Here is a 19,046-nt window from a genome sequence, read left to right on the forward strand (position 1 = left end):
AGAGAGAGAGAGAGAGAGAGAGAGAGAGGTCTTAACTTTGCAGATACTCTTGTTTTAATGGCAGGAAGTCCTAACTGTACTCCAGTGAGTTTAATCACACTTAAATCTTTATTTGTATAGCCCCCAAAGGGCTGCATATACATCACCACATGTGTGCATTGCAGGAATAGCACAAATATTTATCTTTTCAAGTTCACATGAGAAGCTCCTGCTTTATTGTCTATTAGCTGACTCTGTTCTACTGTATTCTTTCTTCTTTTGACTAAAAGCAATTTATCCTTCAAATTCTAAAATAGAGCCACAAACAAAAAGGCGATCACTGGCTTCCTAAGGCCTTTGCAGGCAAACTCTACATCTAAGTCATGCACACACACACACAAGTTGATATATGTACAAGGTCATGCTATTCCCTTACAAAGCCCTAAACAACTTTACACCAGGATACCTAGCAGACTACCTTCCTTATATATACCCAGGTGACATTTATGATCTTCAGAGGAGGCCCTGCTTGTCATTTTGAGATGAAGAGAATGTCGTCGTGAAGAACCTCAACAGTGGGCCTTTCCAGGTAGTGGCACCACCCTCTGGAAAACCCTCCCTTGTGTGGTTCGGGAGGCAGAAAATGTAATAACTTTTAAACGCCTCCTAAAATCATATCTTTTAAACAAGTTTTCCTTGGACTATAACTTATTCTGGTTTTACGCGATTTTAAAGTTTTAAATTGGATTTTATGATTTGAATTGTAAACTGCCCAGAGAGCCTAGGCTGTTGGGCAGTATAAATATGTAATAAATAAAGAAACATAAAATCTATGTGATCAATTGATGACTACCTTACAAGGCTGTTATGAAGAATAAAGTCAGAGAGGAATGTTAAGAGTAGTTTTCCACAGTGAAATTGTTAGAGAACATGTGTTGTTGTTGTTGTTGTTGTTGTTGTTGTTTGTTTTAAAAGAATCTTGATTCAGTCTTGGGAAGGAAACTGTGGTGAGTTGATGCCTTTGCATATGTATGTCCCCATCCATTGGAATGAATCTGGGCTCACTTAGAATTCGTCCAATTCAGTTTTATTGGATGAGTTTCAGTTATTGAGGCCCGAGGATGTGGACCAGGTGCTTGGCCAAGTCCGGTTGACCACCTGTGTGCTTGCCTCTTGCCCCTCATGGCTCATTACATCAAATAAGGAGGGGTATGGTATCCTTCTGGATAGGTTGTCAGAGCTGGGAGTTGGAGGTACTGCATTGCAGTGGTTCTGCTCCTACTTGGATGGCCGATTCCAGAAGGTGGTGCTGGGGGATTATTGCTCTGTGCCGCGGCACCTAAGCCATGGGGTTCCACAGGGCTCTATTTTATCCCCTATGCTATTTAACATATACATGAAGCTGTTGGGGGAGGTCATCCAGAGAAGTGGACTGAGGTGTCATCAATATGCGGATGATACACAGCTCTACCTTTCCTTTTCATCAAACCCAGGTGAGGCAGTGGCTGTTCTGAACCAGTGCCTGGGCACGGTAATGGACTGGATGAGGGCTAACAAACTGAGACTCAATCCAGACAAGACGGAGGTACTGTTAGCGGGTGGTTCATCTGTCTGGCGAGGTGATGTTTGCCCTGTCCTGGACGGGGTTGCACTCTCCCTAAAGGATCGGGTCCGTAGTTTGGGGGTGCTCTTGGATCCAGAACTGTCACTTGAGGCACAGGTGAACTCAGTGGTTAAGAGCACCTTTTATCACCTTAGGCTGATATACCAACTGCGCCCTTATCTGGACAGAGATAGCCTAGCTGCAGTTATCCATGCTCTGATAACCTCTCGTTTGGATTACTGCAATGCGTTATACATGGGGCTACGTTTGAAAATGGTCTGGAAACTTCAACTGGTACAAAACAGGGCAGCACGGTTACTAACAGAGACTGGCCAACGAGACCACATCACGCCAGTCCTTTTCCAGCTTCATTGGCTGCCAGTCCAGGTCCGGGCCTGATTCAAAGTGCTGGTATTAACATTTAAAGCCCTAAACAGCTTGGGGCCAGACTATTTGAAGGAACGCCTCCTCCCATAGGTACCTGCCCAGACCCTAAGGTCATCCTCAGGGGTCCTTCTCTGTGAGCCCCTGCCAAAGGAAGTGAGGCAGGTGGCTACCAGGAGGAGGGCCTTCTCTGCTGTGGCACCCCGGCTGTGGAATGAGCTCCCTAAGGAGGTTCGCTTGGCACCTACATTATGTGCTTTTAGACGCCAGGTGAAGACCTTTTTATTCTCCCAGCATTTTAACAGTCTATAAATAAATTTTAACTTGGTGTTTTAAATTTGTAATTTTGCATTGCTGCTGTTTTTATCTGGTTGAGCTTTTATTTTGAGCTTTTTATACTATTGTTTTACACTTTGAATGGTTTTAATTTTTGTGAACTGCCCAGAGAGCTCCGGCTATTGGGCAGTATAGGAATGTAATAAATAAATAAATAAAATTCCTTGACCTGCATATGACATAGCTTTGCACAAACAACTTGACATGTGGAACAGCTTTCATGTGACTGGATGCATGTATGAACAGAACGTCAGTATTTTATTTATTTAGGGTATGCGTGCTGTGCTTTATAAAAGAAATATGATCCTAGGGCAATGGCATCCATTTCAAAACTGTTTGCAATCCAAGTGAATGACAAAGCTCTTGAAAGATGCTTCTCCACAATCTCTAGAGTAGTGGGCTATGGCTATTGTCATTCCCAACCAGCATGGCCAGTGGTAAGTGTGATGGGACTTGTAATCCAAGAATACAAGGTTCATTTTATTATTATCCCTAAATGAAAAGAAGTCTTTGTGAGGTAATTCACTTCTTGACAAATTATTTACAAAATATTACGAAATGTTTGGTTTTTTAATATAGTTCATGAATGAATGGAATTGAACCAGTTATTGCAAAAATCTGGTAATTAAGATACTATATTGAAATAGCTTAGAATTTGAAAATAATTTACAACATTTTACAATATTGTTCACTTTTGACAGGCAGCTAAATTAGTTGTTCATTTTGGATTCCGCTCTGTAATATTTTGACATTTGCAAAACAACAGTATCCCTTTTGATAAAGCTATTTTTCATTTATTCATTTTAACGAATTCTTGAAATATTGAGACATGGTTCAAGAACAACAATATCTTATAAAGTGATAATAATAATAATAATAATAATAATAATAATAATAAAGGAAATCCACTTTTGTGAGATAGTTTGGGCTTTGCTTTTGTCTCTGTGTGAGAGAGCATTTGTATAAGTTTCAATAATAATAATAATAATAATAATAATAATAATAATAATAATAATAATAATAGAATATTTGACTCTTTTCCAGTAAATCTTCAAGGGAAGAGATTGTTCCAGTAAATCTTTACAGTGGACTAAATATTGCTAATACTGAGACAAAAAAAAAAAGTCTTAAGGAAACAGAATGTAGATGTTTGTTGGTTAACATCATGATATTTGGTTCTAGTTGTGGTAGCAAACACCCAAGAATGTAAAGTATCTATGGAAAGAAATGGGAACTAAATCAATTGTTAACATTTAGGGGAAAATTTTCACCAACAGAATGAATAAGTAGTTAAACTTGATGTTAAGGGGTGGGGGAAGATGCTTTGATGGAGCCGTCTGAATCAGTAGAGGCTGATGGCTTCCATTTCAGTGAGGCAGTGAATCGGCTCTCAGTTTCAGAACCAGTCAGAACTCTAAAAAATCTATCCAAAGTGCTGAATGAGATCCTCAAATTTGATTTCTCACCTTGGATAGCTCCTTTATGATTTTGAGTGGTTGTAACTGAAACCCAGAGCAATTTCAGCACTCCACTGAAAAGGACCCACCAGCCTCTACTGGTCTGAATGTTTGTGGCAATCCAGAAACCCTATTTTATAGAAACATTTAAATCTATGGCAACTTAAAGAGATCTACTGAAGGTTTTCATAAAAAGTAGTGATAATGGTTTCTAGTATTCTATGTATAATTACCCTAATTTTTACTCTAGCTATATTTTTATGTTGGCTAAAAAGAAAAACCTTATAAAGTCACAGAAATGCTGTGAGCTTCCTCTGCAACGAAGCCTGGCATGCAAGTCCCTTGGCATTTTACACCCAAGGCAATTTTGAAACTAAGTGAAACATTGGCCACCTAAAGAGATGCCAGTTCCAGGGGGGTTGCTATACGAGAAATCCAAACAAAAATCAAAGAAAAGCTCTGATGAAGCTTTCAACTGAGAATAAATAGATGATGAGCACAAAGGAGTCCATAGTGAGTAAAATAACATCTACTTCAAAATTGCTGACAGCAGGGCTGTTCTTTCGAACTAGGAAGCTATGCAATATAAACTTTAAAATGCTTTAAGGATCTCAGAGAGAGCCCAGCTTGAGAAGAGCTCATCTCATTCCAATCTCTCTCTCCCTCTCCCTCTCCCTCTCCCTCCCTCTCTCTCTCTCTCCCCCTGCCTCCCTCCCTCCCTCCCTCCCTCTCTCTCCCTCTCCCTCTCCCTCTCCCTCCCCCTCCCTCCCTCCCTCCCTCTCTCTCTCTCTCTCTCTCTCTCTCCCCCTGCCTCCCTCCCTCCCTCTCTCTCCCCCTCTCCCTCTCCCTCTCTCCCTGCCTCCCTCTCTCTCTCTCTCTCTCTCCCTCCCTCCCTCTCTCTCTCTCTCACTCCCTCTCCCTCTCCCTCTCCCTCTCTCTCTCCCCCTCTGCTTTGGTTGGGAGCATCTTGGAGGCAACTGATTAAAAAATGTGTTGACAACTTAACATGGAGCATCCTGAAGACTCACTGGAGGTTGGAACCCACAGCAGAAAATGCTGACCAGAGGGATGGGATGACGAGTTGTACAAAAGTTCACTTGAAAGCCTTGTCTCCTTGATTAGCATTATGATTAAATTATAAGCAGGGAAAGATTAAATAATGATCAGGAGATATACCCAAAATGCAGACCTACCACTGGCCTGTATCATGATGTCATTGAAGGTAGACTGAGAATTGATTTACATAAAAGTTATATATGAGCACATTAGTATGGAGGACAGTTTGTTTTGGGTTTGCGAGTGGAGAAGGCAACATGGAATAAAGACACAGACACCAGAGTCTGGGATAAACTAGGTCCCCTTTATTTAACAATAAGGGATATTCAACTCCTCCTGGATCTGCATGTGAAAAGTGCAGGAATCTATATGTCCTTACCTCAGGCAACTTGCCTGGCATTATGGGCGAGCCACTCTCATAAGCCAGGAGTCAGGTGAACCCGCCCCCTCTCTTACGAGACACTTTGAAAGTGAGGGGAGACTGCTCCACGTCATCTCCACTCAAAGCCATAGAAATCTAATTAGATGAGGCAGGAGGATCTCCAAAGGCATACCATATCCTGACTCAGGAGCCATAAAACTCACGAGGAGCAGGAGCTCTGGACATGCCAATCACCAGAAGATAGCAGAGTGTCACCGTCCCCATTCTGCTATATCAAATTCCCGCACATCCCACCAACAAATCAACCTATTTATCCACCCACCTAATAAAATCTCCAGTATGAAGTAGGCAAAAACCTCCCCACCAACAATGGGAAGGAAAAATTCCTACTCAGCCCTCCCCTCAAAGGGAGCGACTGGCTAAGTTCCATACTAGAAAAAGGGACAGAGGGTGGGAGCCAAAAAACCAGAGAGGCCGAGTACTGGGCAGGCCAGCCTTTATAGGCTCGGCTCTGCCCCTGCCTCACATGGCCCATGTGTGCCTACATGTGAGGCCTTTATTCCCCTCCTCCCCACTGCAACTGCCAATTCCCCTGCTCAAGCCATACCAGCTGAGCGGATGTAATGGTCATAGTGTGGAGGCAGCCTACCAGTTCAGCCTTCTAAGAAAATCTGTTGATGTCCAAAGTTGTTTTTGGAAGTGATGCTTAAATGAATGTTTGCATCGCCAGCATCTAAAACCTACAAAAGTACATTTGATTTAAAAAGAAAAAGAAAAACGTCTTGCTTGCTTTTTTATCTTGAATTAACAACATTCATACATGATGCTCAGAGTTAATGTGAAAATACCCGAGAGTATCAGGGTTGCTTCTTTTTCTTCTTTTGCCCCTTTACATATTCTCTCTGACAATCGTAGTGTTGATTTTTAGTGATTATGTACGCTATGCTCTGCCAGCTACAGTAGTGCGATTCACAAAGTTGTGCCAAATGTAATGAATGATTCATATGTTTCCTATTTTCTCTAACTGTGAGCTGGATGCTTGCTCTGGCACTGAGTTGTGTAATAAAAAACAGATTTGACCAATGCCTACCTTGATATCAAGAGTTCTGTTTATTTGTCTGGTTACATTTTGGTCTATTGGAAAGATATGGACGGTTGTTTTTTAATCAAGTAGTTAAACTAGCTTGTGATGACCCCCACCTTATACTGCTCCTTTATTTCGTTCCTGAATCAAAGGACCCAGCTCAGGCGCAGGTGTCAAGGGGTTTGGAATGCTGGAACTGTCCCTGTGACACACCTTCCTCTTCTTTGGCCCCACAGCTATACAGCTCAGGACCTTAGCCCCAAATTCTCCCTTCCGCTGCCACCATATACCTGTACTCTTCCCAGGTACTCTAAGGACCACACCAATTAGAAGTAAATGTAATTTATTTACAAGAAGTTTCATGTACAAAAGCTTAATGGTCCCCTCAGTTCAAAAGCATATGGTTACAAAGCACAATGCAAAATGGTTTCAGTCAGTAATTTCTTTTAAACGTTTCACAATATAACTTCAGGTTCTCCTGCCTACTCTACCCTTTCTAGGCTACACTATTCTAATCCATGAAAACAACAAAGCACACAGACCTTTCCTATCTCTAGTCTCTCCAATCACTCTCTCAGTCTCAATCTCTCACCAGTCAGCAGAACCTTATATACCACACAGTCCTCCGACTCCTCCCATTCTTAAGACTTTGGGAGTTTACATGTTATCCAGATTCCTTCATCTGTCTTGATATAATAGTTTCCAGGAAGCTTTCTCAATTAGTCAATTTAAATTTATCAGGGTTTTTGTTTTGTTTTGTTACAACTGAAGTAAGATTTAGATAGCTGGTCTAGAATCTTTTTGAGTAAACATAATCAAGAAAAATGTTGGTCGAGATGAATGTATTTCCAAGGGGAACCTTATATTTTAAGAAACGTTTCTAACTTTATTTCTCCATCTTATTTCAAGCAAATTCATTTATTATTCAATCATTTTCTTTGGCAAGAACACGCCCCTGCAAGATTTTCATGATATAAATTGCAGTTACATATGGTGGAAGGTGGGCTTAAATTTACACATTTTCAAGCTCATCGTTGGGCACATATTTTAGCTTCTGTTTGGGGCTTGAATAAAGAGCTTCAATATTCAGCTGCCCTTTGGGCACAACTTGAAAGTTAAGATTTGACTTTGATGAAATCCAGGCAGGCACTACATTCCTTATTTGTCTGAGTATCTGTTTTATTACTAGCACTTAATCCTACAAGATCTATATGGAGTGTATTGGCTTGTAGGCATTGTTTTGACCCTTTTAATCATGAAAAGCTTATGCTGGGAAACAACTGTAGTTTACAAATAGCCCATAAATCCTTTTAGGTGGAGGGTAAATTGGACCTCCCATAGTATTACTATTTTGGATTATTTCCCCACCCACCCCTCTGATGCTGCTTTTGGATGCACTAAAAGCTGAACTTGACCTGTCTCAGAGTGATTGTTGTCAGATTATTCAATTTAAACATTTGTTATTCCAATCTTCATCTTGACGAGCACAGGAGAAAAGTACATTGCTATTATTCTCTGCAGTATGATGAAATCGGCTCTGCTCCCTCAGTATTATACAGTAGAGCTAGCTGTCCCTAAAACCTGAATTTTCAGTGCTGGGAAAAACATACTTCCGCTGGGGGGGCAGGAGTAATAGTTCCCCCTCCCCCCATCATGGCCACTGTTATGAGAAGAAGCAAACCCCCCAAGTTATCCAGGGCAGGATCTGAAGGAAGGATCTGCACATTTGTGGAGGGAGCTTTTCTCTTTTACTTTGCTGATGCACGGCTGTGCACCTCCAGTTTATAAAAAAAGAGATCTGTTGTGTTCCCTGACAGTTTGCTGGAATGGGGTGGAATGGGTGTGTATGTTGTCCCTATAAGAGCACACACACCCCGTTTTGACCCCTTAGAGCAAACTGTCAGGGAACGCAGCAGATCTCTATTTTTATAAACTGGAGGAGAAAAGCTCCCTCCAGAAATGCAATTTTGGATATAATTTCGGGTGAATTTATGTAGCACCAGAGAAGTTAATTAACACGATTTTGTCCTGTGCCCGGCTTCCAGCAACCAATCAAGGGTCACCATCCACTCCTGGCTCGACCCTGAAGCAAGGTCACATGGTGGAAGGGCTGTGGTGACTTCGCTTTGAAGAAAAAAGTCGGGATAAGTTTCTGACTTTTTTACTGCACAGCTTCGACGAAAAGCCCCCTGGTGGCTGTGAGTTGGTGGCTGCATCATATAACTGACCCAGTGCCACTGCGCAGCCACTGCGGGGCTTAGAAGACATATAAACAGCCCCCCCCCGAGCTTTATGGTCCCAAATGTCTTTGCTGCTTCTGAAACTCCACATTTGTTATTGGATTTTGACCTTTTATTAGATAAACTTGTAACATATATTTATCAGAAACTCAACAGTATAGATAAAATTGATATTAATTATCTTCCACTTCTTTGGAATAATGAACTTAAATATCCTGTTCTTTTAAATCAATGGCAGATTGTTTTGAAAACAGTGATCTGAGCTAATAAAACAGAAAGTTTATTTCATATTCATTGGACACTTAGAGGATGTTTAATAAGGGCTGATTATGGATCTCCAGTTGTTGGAGATATAATTTGGGGGTGGTCTTGGGATGTCTTACAATTGCTTCATTTTGATTTGAAACTCGTTGGATTGTTAAAATGACTTTACAGTGATAATAGTTTGTTATATATGCTTATAGTCTTTTAGCATATTCCTAAATTTTGGGATTTATCCTTATAAAGAGATATGGATTCTTTGAAGGTAGAGAGAGTAGCCAAGAGATTTTTTATTCAGCACTGGAGTGACAAATCCAGTTCTGATTCATGGTAGATAGCTGTATGTGTTCTTGAACTCTTTTCTGGCTGAGTGGTAAAAAAGAGGACTTCAAGCAATTTGGTCTAGTTGCATTGAGTTGTTTGCTTTGTGAGAACACATTTCCTTTTATTCTATGACAGTCTTCTCCAGTTTGGTGTCTGCTAGATGCGCTGGGCTACAACACCCATCATGGATCAAAATGGAATGATGGGAATTGTAGTCCAACAAATCTGGAGGGTATCAGATTGGGGAGGTCTATCCCACAGACTTTGTGTAAATACTTGCAACAGGAAATGGGAAGAAGTTGGTTTCTTCTAAAATATACAGTGATCAAGGTATTATGACAAAATTAGAAAGAAACATGGCAAGCCAGCAGTAATTTTGATAGGGTGGCAAATTCCAGAGGTGTAGCCTTACAAATCTATTGCTGCAGAAACAATAAAGTATGTCTGGGCACTTTAAAGACTAATGAAAGTATCCTGGGTTAAGCTTTCTTGGACCAGAACTCACATTGTCAGATGAATGAAGTGGCAGTTGGCAGATACACACTCTCTCTCACACACAGGTACAGGCAGGCACTCCGTGTGTGTGTGTGTGTGTGTGTGAGTGTGTGTGTGTGTTTGTGTGTGTGTACAGGGGGCATGTTAGACTGTATAATGCAAGAGATAGGTGTGTCACATGGCTATGCGGAGCGGCCCCCAGAACTGTTGTTTTTAAATGGATACTGTTGTTTTTATACTGTTGTTTTTATGTTTTTGATGGTTTTGAATTTTGTATGTTTTTAATGTTTACTGTTCTTAACTTTTGAAAACCACCCAGAGAGCTTCGGCGATGGGGCGGTATATAAATATAATAAAATAAATAATAAATAAATAAATAAAGTAAGTTATGGTAGGGATGTATAGTTGTCACATTTCCCCAATAGCAGCAGACATGATACCAGAATAACATTCATCCTCCCAACATAGGATGAAGCTGTATCTTGTTTGGAGCAAAGGTTTGTCCTTGAGATCGTTCCTCTCTAAAGCATGGTGCCTTGTTTATAAACTTCACATTAAATAATACCTTTTGGCATATCCTGTGCTAATTTATGTCAGGATAATTTTATTGAACTCAGACCAACAGAAAACTTGGCCATTCATCCGAGTGGCACCATTAAAGGATCTTATGGCAGTTATAATTCTTTGGATGGCTTCAAAGCATTGCACATGTCGTGTCTTGTCATCTTGGTTGTTAACATTCCCAGTCTATTGCTCGGCTTACTTTAAAAGCAGAAAGGAAGGATAATGTACAAATATTCCACATCGGCAAAGCCTGCAGGAGCTTGACAGTCAGTGGCTCACACTGACTTGGCTAGTTGTTGGTTTTGGCAGGCCTGGCATCTGTTTTTCCCTCTTAAAAAGGACTGTGTGTTCCTAAAACGCATTTAAGAAAAAATAGAGGGGAGAACCCCCTGAGGAGAAAAAACAAAAAATGGCGAGTTCTTGAACAGGTGCTGGCAAATAACTTATTGAAATGAACTGCTATAGCCCTTATCTAGAATCAACAAAACTGTTTTATGACAAAATTCAATATGTTTCTTTTGTCTTGGAAATTTCTACGATTAGATTATGATGCAATTCTTTTGAGGACAGGCCATTTAAACTGAGACTAATAGTTGCCTAGTTTGTCTTTCCTTTGAAAGCTGTGGAAAAAAATAGTTTAAACTTTCAGAGATTGCACGTTGTGTGTTGCACAACAGGAAACACGTGTTTGTCATCTGATGTGCACATATGGCAGGGAGTTGTGGCAAATCAGGATATAAGCTGCTGGAAATACTTGCTGCCCCCAAGTGCACAAGATAGGTACATGGTGAGTGCCTTTGTTGTACCCCCAATGAATGTAATCTTTGAACCCGTGGTTTCCTTGCAAGCCATCTAGTCTGCCCTGCCATATGACACACCTTCTCATGTCTCAAGAAATGGTACACGATGACTGTCCCAAAATAAACTCATCTGGGGGCAAAATCAGAAGTCTGAATTATCCTCCACATGAATTACTGCTGTTGGGTGGTGCAAACGTCCAGTCAAGGGAGCATTGGAAGCTGCCTTATATCAAGTTATAAGAACAGGAGTCCTGCTGGATTAGACAAATGGTTCATCTAGTTTAGCATCTGATTTGCCACAGTGGCAAACCAAATGCCTCTGAGAAGCCTACAAACTCTCCCATTATTGCCCCATCACCCTCTCCCATTATTGGTCCATTTAGTCGAGCATTGTCCACTTTGACTGGTGGTGGCTTTCCAGAGTTTGGGGCTAGAGGTTTTCCCCCATCACCTACTGCATGATTCTTTTAACCGGAGATGTCAAAGATTGAACCTGGGAGCTATCTACATGCAAAGCAGGTGCTCTACCACTGAGTTATGGCCCATGCCTTCCATTGGTATGGCACAGAATAATATGGAGCAAGTAAGGTAAGGCAGAGGCAGGTATGCTTAAATAGAAAGTGAAAAGAATTTCCACCCAAGCCAATCATCTTCTTACTGCTGGATGTGAGATTTTCAGGAAACTAACTTTTACACACACACACACACACACACACATATATATAATTTAAAATGGGACCATAGGGTTAGAGGGACAATGGATGATATTAACTTTAAAAAACAAAATAAAATCCACCAAAGTGGGAATTTTCCATTCCTTTCCAACAAATGAACACAGTGGCCCAGTTCACACAATGTAGAGGAGAAATAAGCCACAGTGGCTTATTCCCCCACCCACCCGACCCACCCCAGTGCCAGTCACATACTAGGGGATTTGCATAATTACCCTCTACAGTGTCATATGAATCCAGCCCAGGTGCCTTGCTGCCCTACAATAGCCCATGGGTTCTGGGTGACTTGTTACCCACAACAACAACCCATCCTGGCTAGATTCGCATGACATGACAAGCTGCACTGCCAAGAGGAATTATGCAAACCCCTCTGGTACGCACACAAACGGGGCGGGAGAATAAGCCACCATGGCCTATTTCCCCCTCTGTGATCCTGCAAACCCGGTCAGTCACAAGAAAGGCTTTCTTTCATTACTGGATGTAATTACACAAGGACTCGTGTTATTTGTTTGCACCTACCTCTTTATGCAGATTTGTGCAAATCACCAGGAGAACTTCATTCTTATAACTAATTTTATTTTATTTGCTTAACAGGCCTTAAATTTCCAATTCCCAGTGGTGCAGCTGTGCTATTCTGTTGTAGCAAAAATAACAAAGAGTGTTGTGGCCCCTTAAAGATTAACATCGTTATTATGGTATAAATATTGGCAGACTTGAGTTCAGTTCATCAGATGCATGAAATGTAATATGTCTTCATGAAGCTGATGATGTGGTCTCCGAAAGCTTATCCCATAAGTGTGTTAGTCTTTAAGGTGCCAAAAGGCACTTAGTTGTTTTTGCTTAAATTTCCATTTTCTTTCAAGCCCAGTGAATGAGCAATGCTATGGCACATATACACTTTTAAATGCTTCGTGAGACCACTTTTGCTTCCTAAATCCATGTAACTACTTTGCCGCCAGCGCATGGGCAGCTCATCAACATGCAAATGAAGACAAATGCAAGCATTCCTGCCTCTTGGGTTAACCTTTTATTGTATGCAAGTCCTCCGCACAGCGAGAACCACTTTATCTGAATCAAAATACAATGAGTAATGTTACAGCAGGACATCCAGCATAGGTTCATGAGGCCAAATGCTCTTTTGTTGAATGGGTGCGCTTTACTGTACTTCCCAAGGCTCTCAAAGCTTTCAGTAATGAGGGGGAAGGGGATTTTATTGAGGCGCTGGCTATTCCTATGGCGGTTAGCTCCATGGTGGGTATTTAATGTAATTGCATGTTCAGTCTATTGAGATGACCTGGGTATAGAATCTAGATTAGTGCTTCCTTTGTCTTGAAGTTTATGTGAATTGACTAGGATACAGTAGATTTGAGGTCAAGCCAGTCAAAGAAAAGACCATTAGTATCTCCATAGTTTCCTTCTTCCTTTCAGAAATTGTGGAAAATGCAGTTCCAACTGTTTCCCATTCTGAGACTATGGGATGTCTTCATCACAATGATGTGTCAAACAGTACGAGCTTAGAAACCTCTTTCTCCTGGTACAGAAATGTGAATGAATTAAAATAAGGATGTTTCTATTTTCAAATATAATTCTTTATAAAGGTTATTTGTGTATGAAGCTGTGCATCTTTCATGTCTTTATGGATTCAAGTTATTTTAATACAGAGAAATGAGCCATTGACATCAAATGTAAATTGATTTTTTTAAAAACAACACACATTTATAATTCTTTTGATGCTGTATATACTCAAAAATACAGACAACCAGTGTGTATCTGTAATGAAACAGTTCAATTTTTATTTATTTATTTATAAATAAGCATAAAAACTTACCTCTATCAAACTATGTAGCTCCTGACAGAAGTGAAATCTGTTTTATAACTAGAGAAACTGATTGTTATTGTCCATTTCTGGAGAGACTCTTCAGAAAAAACTCTAAGGAATATATATATATCTGTAATTGCATTTGCATGGTTTGTGCATTTCTTTCTTTTTTACTCAGCTGTTACATTTGACAGGACAATTGCAATTAATCTCGACAACAGTAATGGTTTCAAGGACACAGTAGTTTATTCCTTGGGATTCTATATACAAATCTGCTGAGGATTTTTTTCCTTGGGTACACTGAAGATTCTATAAATTTATTTATTTATTACATTTCTTTACTGCCCAATAGCTGAAGCTCTCTGGGCAGCTCACAATTAATTGCCCCGAAATCTATACTGCCCCATCCGACCAGCCTTTATCTACACCCATGGTTAAAGAGCATGAAGTCATGCGTACCTAATGATGTGTTTGGTAAAAGGTGCAATTTTGCAAATTTCAAATTCAGATTGGAAACTTTTAGAGCTAGTAGGAATGTTGGCCTTGTAGGCTGATAAGGCACTCCCTTCGGGGATCAGGGCGGCTTTAGGATTAGCAGCATCTGCCTTGTGGGCTTTCCACACCTGCTCTTTCTGTAAACAACAATAAGAAAACACACCACAACTCTCCAATACTCTTTCCTTGCAAGGAAACAAATATGAAGTTTATCCAGCTGTATCCATATACAGCCCTTGCAATCCATCCAGCCATCTGCTCTGTGCACCCACCCACCCACCCATCCGCTCTGGAATATTGGGGCAAATTTGGGAGTGTCAGAAAGAGAGAAGAGAATCTCCCTTTGTGAGTCACTTTTTTTTTTTGGACTGAGGGCTACATTGCCAGCAGTCAGTGGAGGGCACAATCTAAAGAGGGCATGTGCTTGCCTGGACACACCCACACCCACTCCTGTACCCCATTCATAACACCTCTCTGTCTCTGTCTGTCTGTCTGTCTGTCTGTCTGTCTGTCTGTCTCTCTCTCATACACCCTCTTATACATCCATTTCACACACATTCACCCCCCCCCACCCCCAATGTTAAGAGTTGTACAAAATTATGCATAGGGAGGAGAATGTGGATAGGGCAAGTTTTCTCCCTCTATCATAATACTTTTGTGAACCGCCCAGAGAGCTTCGGCTATTGGGCGGTATAGAAATGTAATAAATAAATAAATAAATAAATAAATAAATAAATAAATACTAGACACCCCCCCCCCCCCGGGTCATCCCATGAAGCTGATTGGTGGAAGATTCAAGTCAGATAAAAGGAAGCACTTCTTCACACAGCGCATAGTTAAGCTCTGGAATTCACAACACAAGATGTAGTGATGGCCACCAATTTGGATGGCTTTAAAAGGGAGTGGGATAAATTCCTGGAGGAAAAAGCTATCTATGGTTACTAGTCCTGATGCCTCTATGCTATCTCCAATATGCCTATGTACACCAGTTGCTGGGGAACATAGGTGAGAGGGTCCTGTTGCACTCACGTCCTGCTTGTGGGTTTCCTATCAGCTGATTGGCCACTGTGTGAACACAATGTTGGACTAGATGGATCCTTGGTCTGATGCAACATGGCTTTTATGTTCACACACACATACTAATCAGTGCCTTTCCCCAATGGGAGTGACTGCCTCTATCTCCGCCTCCTACCTGACTGGCCAGCCAAACTAGCTGGCCCTCCCTCCTTGCTTGGCTGGCTAGCCAGCCAGCCAACCCAGCTGGCCACTCTCACGCATGCGCGTGCCCACCCATCCACTGCTCCTGCCTTTTTTCCTGTCTAAATTTGCATAGGATTGCAGCCCAAGTAACTTCAAATATTATACCATGCCAATAAGTTTCCAGTGACTTCTTTCCAAGGGAAACTAAAGCTCGATAAATGCTGCATGCCTGGAGCTTCTCAGTGCTTGGTGGAGTGGGGAGAGTATAACCATAACATCACTTTATATGCTAAGGGAAGGTTTACATTGTTGAGAAATTCTGACAATTTCACGGATGTCAATAATGACATGAAAAGCCTGTAATGAAGTTGGCAGCTGATAATAGCGCTATGAAATCATAATTTCATACAGTTCTAAATGATGCTAATTGTTAGTTTTCCCCAATAGTGGCAGTAAGGGCTGTATCATTACACAGCCAGAAGGTATGAGACTCATGCCTGTTTCAGCAAGGTCAGCATCAAGGATAGGCATGGTTGGGTGGTGGCCAAGGGCATAAACTCCAACAGGGTGACTATGGACAAGAACTCCCTAGACTTGCTTCTCCTCTTCACCATTGCTACTTGCTTGTTCACCTGCCTCTTATTCTGTCCCAGACAATGGTGGTGGTGTGAAGGAGAATCAAGTTCAGGACATGCTATTGCATCTCCTCATTGAGTGTCTCGCAAGCAAGCAGGTAGTAGTAATGAAGAAAAAGAGGAGCAGCAGCTGGTGACAATGCTGGTAAAGCAGATAGACTCACTGAGGGATGGGACCCCACTGAGGGTATCTTGCCCAAGGGGCCTGCAAAACCCAGAGCCGGTCCCATATGTGTGTCAGTCAGCTTGCTGCGTACTTCGGTAAGGCTATGAGCCACCTTTCTGAAGGTACACTGGAGTTCAAGCTATTATTTCAGACACAAAGCAAAAGAATATATATATATATATATATATATATATATATATATATATATATGTATTAAACTAGCACTCACATTTTATCTTCCACTTTCTACAGCTTACCTTGTGTCTCCACAACATCTATAGATCATTAATCTCCTTGACAAGTTACAGGGGGATTTGGGTCTCACATGTTGCAGTTAAGTAATTCTGTATAAATATAGCTGAAGGCAGCATTCATCTTAATGTTACAAATTAACTGTGATTGATTGGGAAAGGTATTTTTTGTCCTTGTATTCAGTGGGAGGTGAAGCTGTTAGTTATGATTGAAAGCAGATCTCTTTCATTAAGGTATCAAAGTATTCCATGGTATTTCAGGTATTTTCCCCGACTGAACAATGTTCTTATAATACACATGGTGGATCACTGCGTGCTTGGAACAGTTTGTGTGTGTGTGTGTGTGTGCACAAGCCTGCTCTATATGAATCCCAATTGTTTGGGCAAATATTGGGAGTAGGGTCACACAGAGATCTCTCCTCCATTTGCACAGGTCTTAACAGATGCACTTACATGCACATAAAAAAAGTTTCTGCAAGCTACTAATTAGTGGCAAAGTGATTGGCACTGAGTCTTGCACATAGCACAAGAATACTAAGGCAGAATCTTAGTCCAGTGCTCACTGTACGAAATGGATATTTGTGTGGAGCAGATCACCAAAACACACAGATTATACACACTGTCCCTAAAGGTGTTCAAGATGACATTAGGCATAGGGCAGATATTCATGGAAAATAAACATATACACATACTGACATTATGATAGAGAAAGCTCTACAGTATATGGTTTCTCATAAAGCTGTCAACATGCAGCTTATAGGCCCATTGTCAGAGGTTGGCATCTTTGGCCCTAGGAAGGGGACTATTACCAACCAAAGCCCATGAAGTTTCTTTCTTCTGCTTAACGTTACTATTTCCAGCTTCATTTGAGCTCCTTCTCCATGGGCCCAATCTAGTAATGATGGATGATGCTCTGGTTCATTCCCAACCTTCTTTCTGTTCTTTTTGGACCTGAACCAATTACAGCAGTAGTGGCAAGGTGGAGATTGGGTGGCCAGATGACCTACCTTACAGAAGCCCTCTATTTTGGAGAGCTGGCAGAGGACAATCCTGTTTGAAGATGCTCACCAGTGTGGTGTGAGAGCCAGTGTTGTGTAGTAGCTAGATTGCTGGACTGGGAGTTGGGGGATCTGGGTCCTATTTCCCATTCACCCATGGAACCTCATTGGGTGACTTTGGGTCAGTCACAGATTCTCAGCCCAGCCTACTTCACAGGGCCGTTGTTGTGAGGATAAAATGGAAAGGAGAATTATGTACACCACCTTGGGTTCCTTGGAGGAAAAAAGGTGGGATATAAATGTAATGAATAAATAAAATTTGATGGGCTGCCCAGTCCAAGATTGATTTAAAGTTAAAAACCATAAGGTGGGAGAATTTGGGTCTTTCTCATCAATAGTTAGCACCTGGACAGCATACGGAGCAGGAACATAGATCATCTGGTCAGTCTTCTCAACTATTGTGGAATTATTGTGTTTTTATTTAAATTAGTTATGATTTCTAAATTTACACCAAATACACATAATGTTGCATGTTCAAGGTTATGCAAATTTGTGTTGCCTTTTTGGATGATACAATTGCTCTGTTTTGCCTATGCATAAGTGGCCACCTTTGGAGAAGTGACCAGATTGGGCACAAAGAGAGAGCAAAAGGATGGAAGAGCATGGGATGGGGTGGGAGGTTGGCGCACCAGCTGCCACCTGTCAATGACATGTGGGAGCTCCAGGCCAGACAACCACCACCCCAGTATATGGGGAGCAAGTACATGTAAAACACATGGAAATAGCAATGGTATAAAGTAGGGATGTGCTCCGCTTCTAATCGGACCGGAGAAGCAGTAGCGGAGCGGGGGGCTTCGCCTGCCCTTAAGGCGGAGGCGAAGAGGATTGGGGGGCCGGCGGAGCGTGGCGAAGAGGATCGAGGTGAAGGCGGATCCTTCACCTCGATCCAGAGCTCCGCCGGAAAGGTAAGTGGGGTTTACCGGGCCCTGCCGCTGTCGCTGTCACCCATGCGGCGACAGCAGCAGGGCCCGGTAATGCCCCCCGCCCTCTTCTCCCTTACCTGCCTCTGTCCGCGGTCCGTCAGCGTCTCCAATTGAGCCCGTGGTTCCAGCAGGAAGTCTGGGCCGCACTTGCGGCCCAGACTTCCTGGTGGAACCGCGGGCTCAATTGAAGACGGCGACGGACCACGGACGGAGGCAGGTAAGGCCCCCCTCCTCCTTACCGGGCTCTGCCGCTGTCGCCGCATGGGCGGCGATGGCGGCAGGGCCCGGTAACCACCCCTATGGGGGGGACCGGAGCTCCGATCCGGATCCAGAGCTCCGAGCGGAGCGGAGTGGGCACAGGCGGAGTGGGGGCGGGGCGGAGCGGGCCGATCTGAAAATGGCAGATCTTAAAGTGAAGCGGAGTGGGGGGTCCGTGCACACCCCTAGTATAAAGGAGTAGAGTTGCTAGAGCTCTAATTGTCTCCTTGTAATACCATTGTAACATTGCTGAAACATATGCATAGCATCTTGTGATGTGGCACTGTTTTGACATTACTATCGGTGCATTCCAAGAGGCAGCTGGACAACCATCTGTCAGGTATGCTTTAGGGTGGATTCCTGCATTGAGCAGGGGGTTGGACTCATTGGCCTTGTAGGCCCCTTCCAACTCTGCTATTCTATGAATATCCAAGCTGGTGCAGCAAACTCTAGGACTGGGTTGCACCTCAGTATCTTACCTAACAGTATCCTTCTGTATATAATTGAAAACACTTCAAGAAGCCAATTCGTGTGGAAATGATGAC

The sequence above is a fragment of the Elgaria multicarinata genome, chromosome 5, assembly GCF_023053635.1.
Source record: "Elgaria multicarinata webbii isolate HBS135686 ecotype San Diego chromosome 5, rElgMul1.1.pri, whole genome shotgun sequence".
Classification (NCBI taxonomy): Eukaryota; Metazoa; Chordata; class Lepidosauria; order Squamata; family Anguidae; genus Elgaria; species Elgaria multicarinata.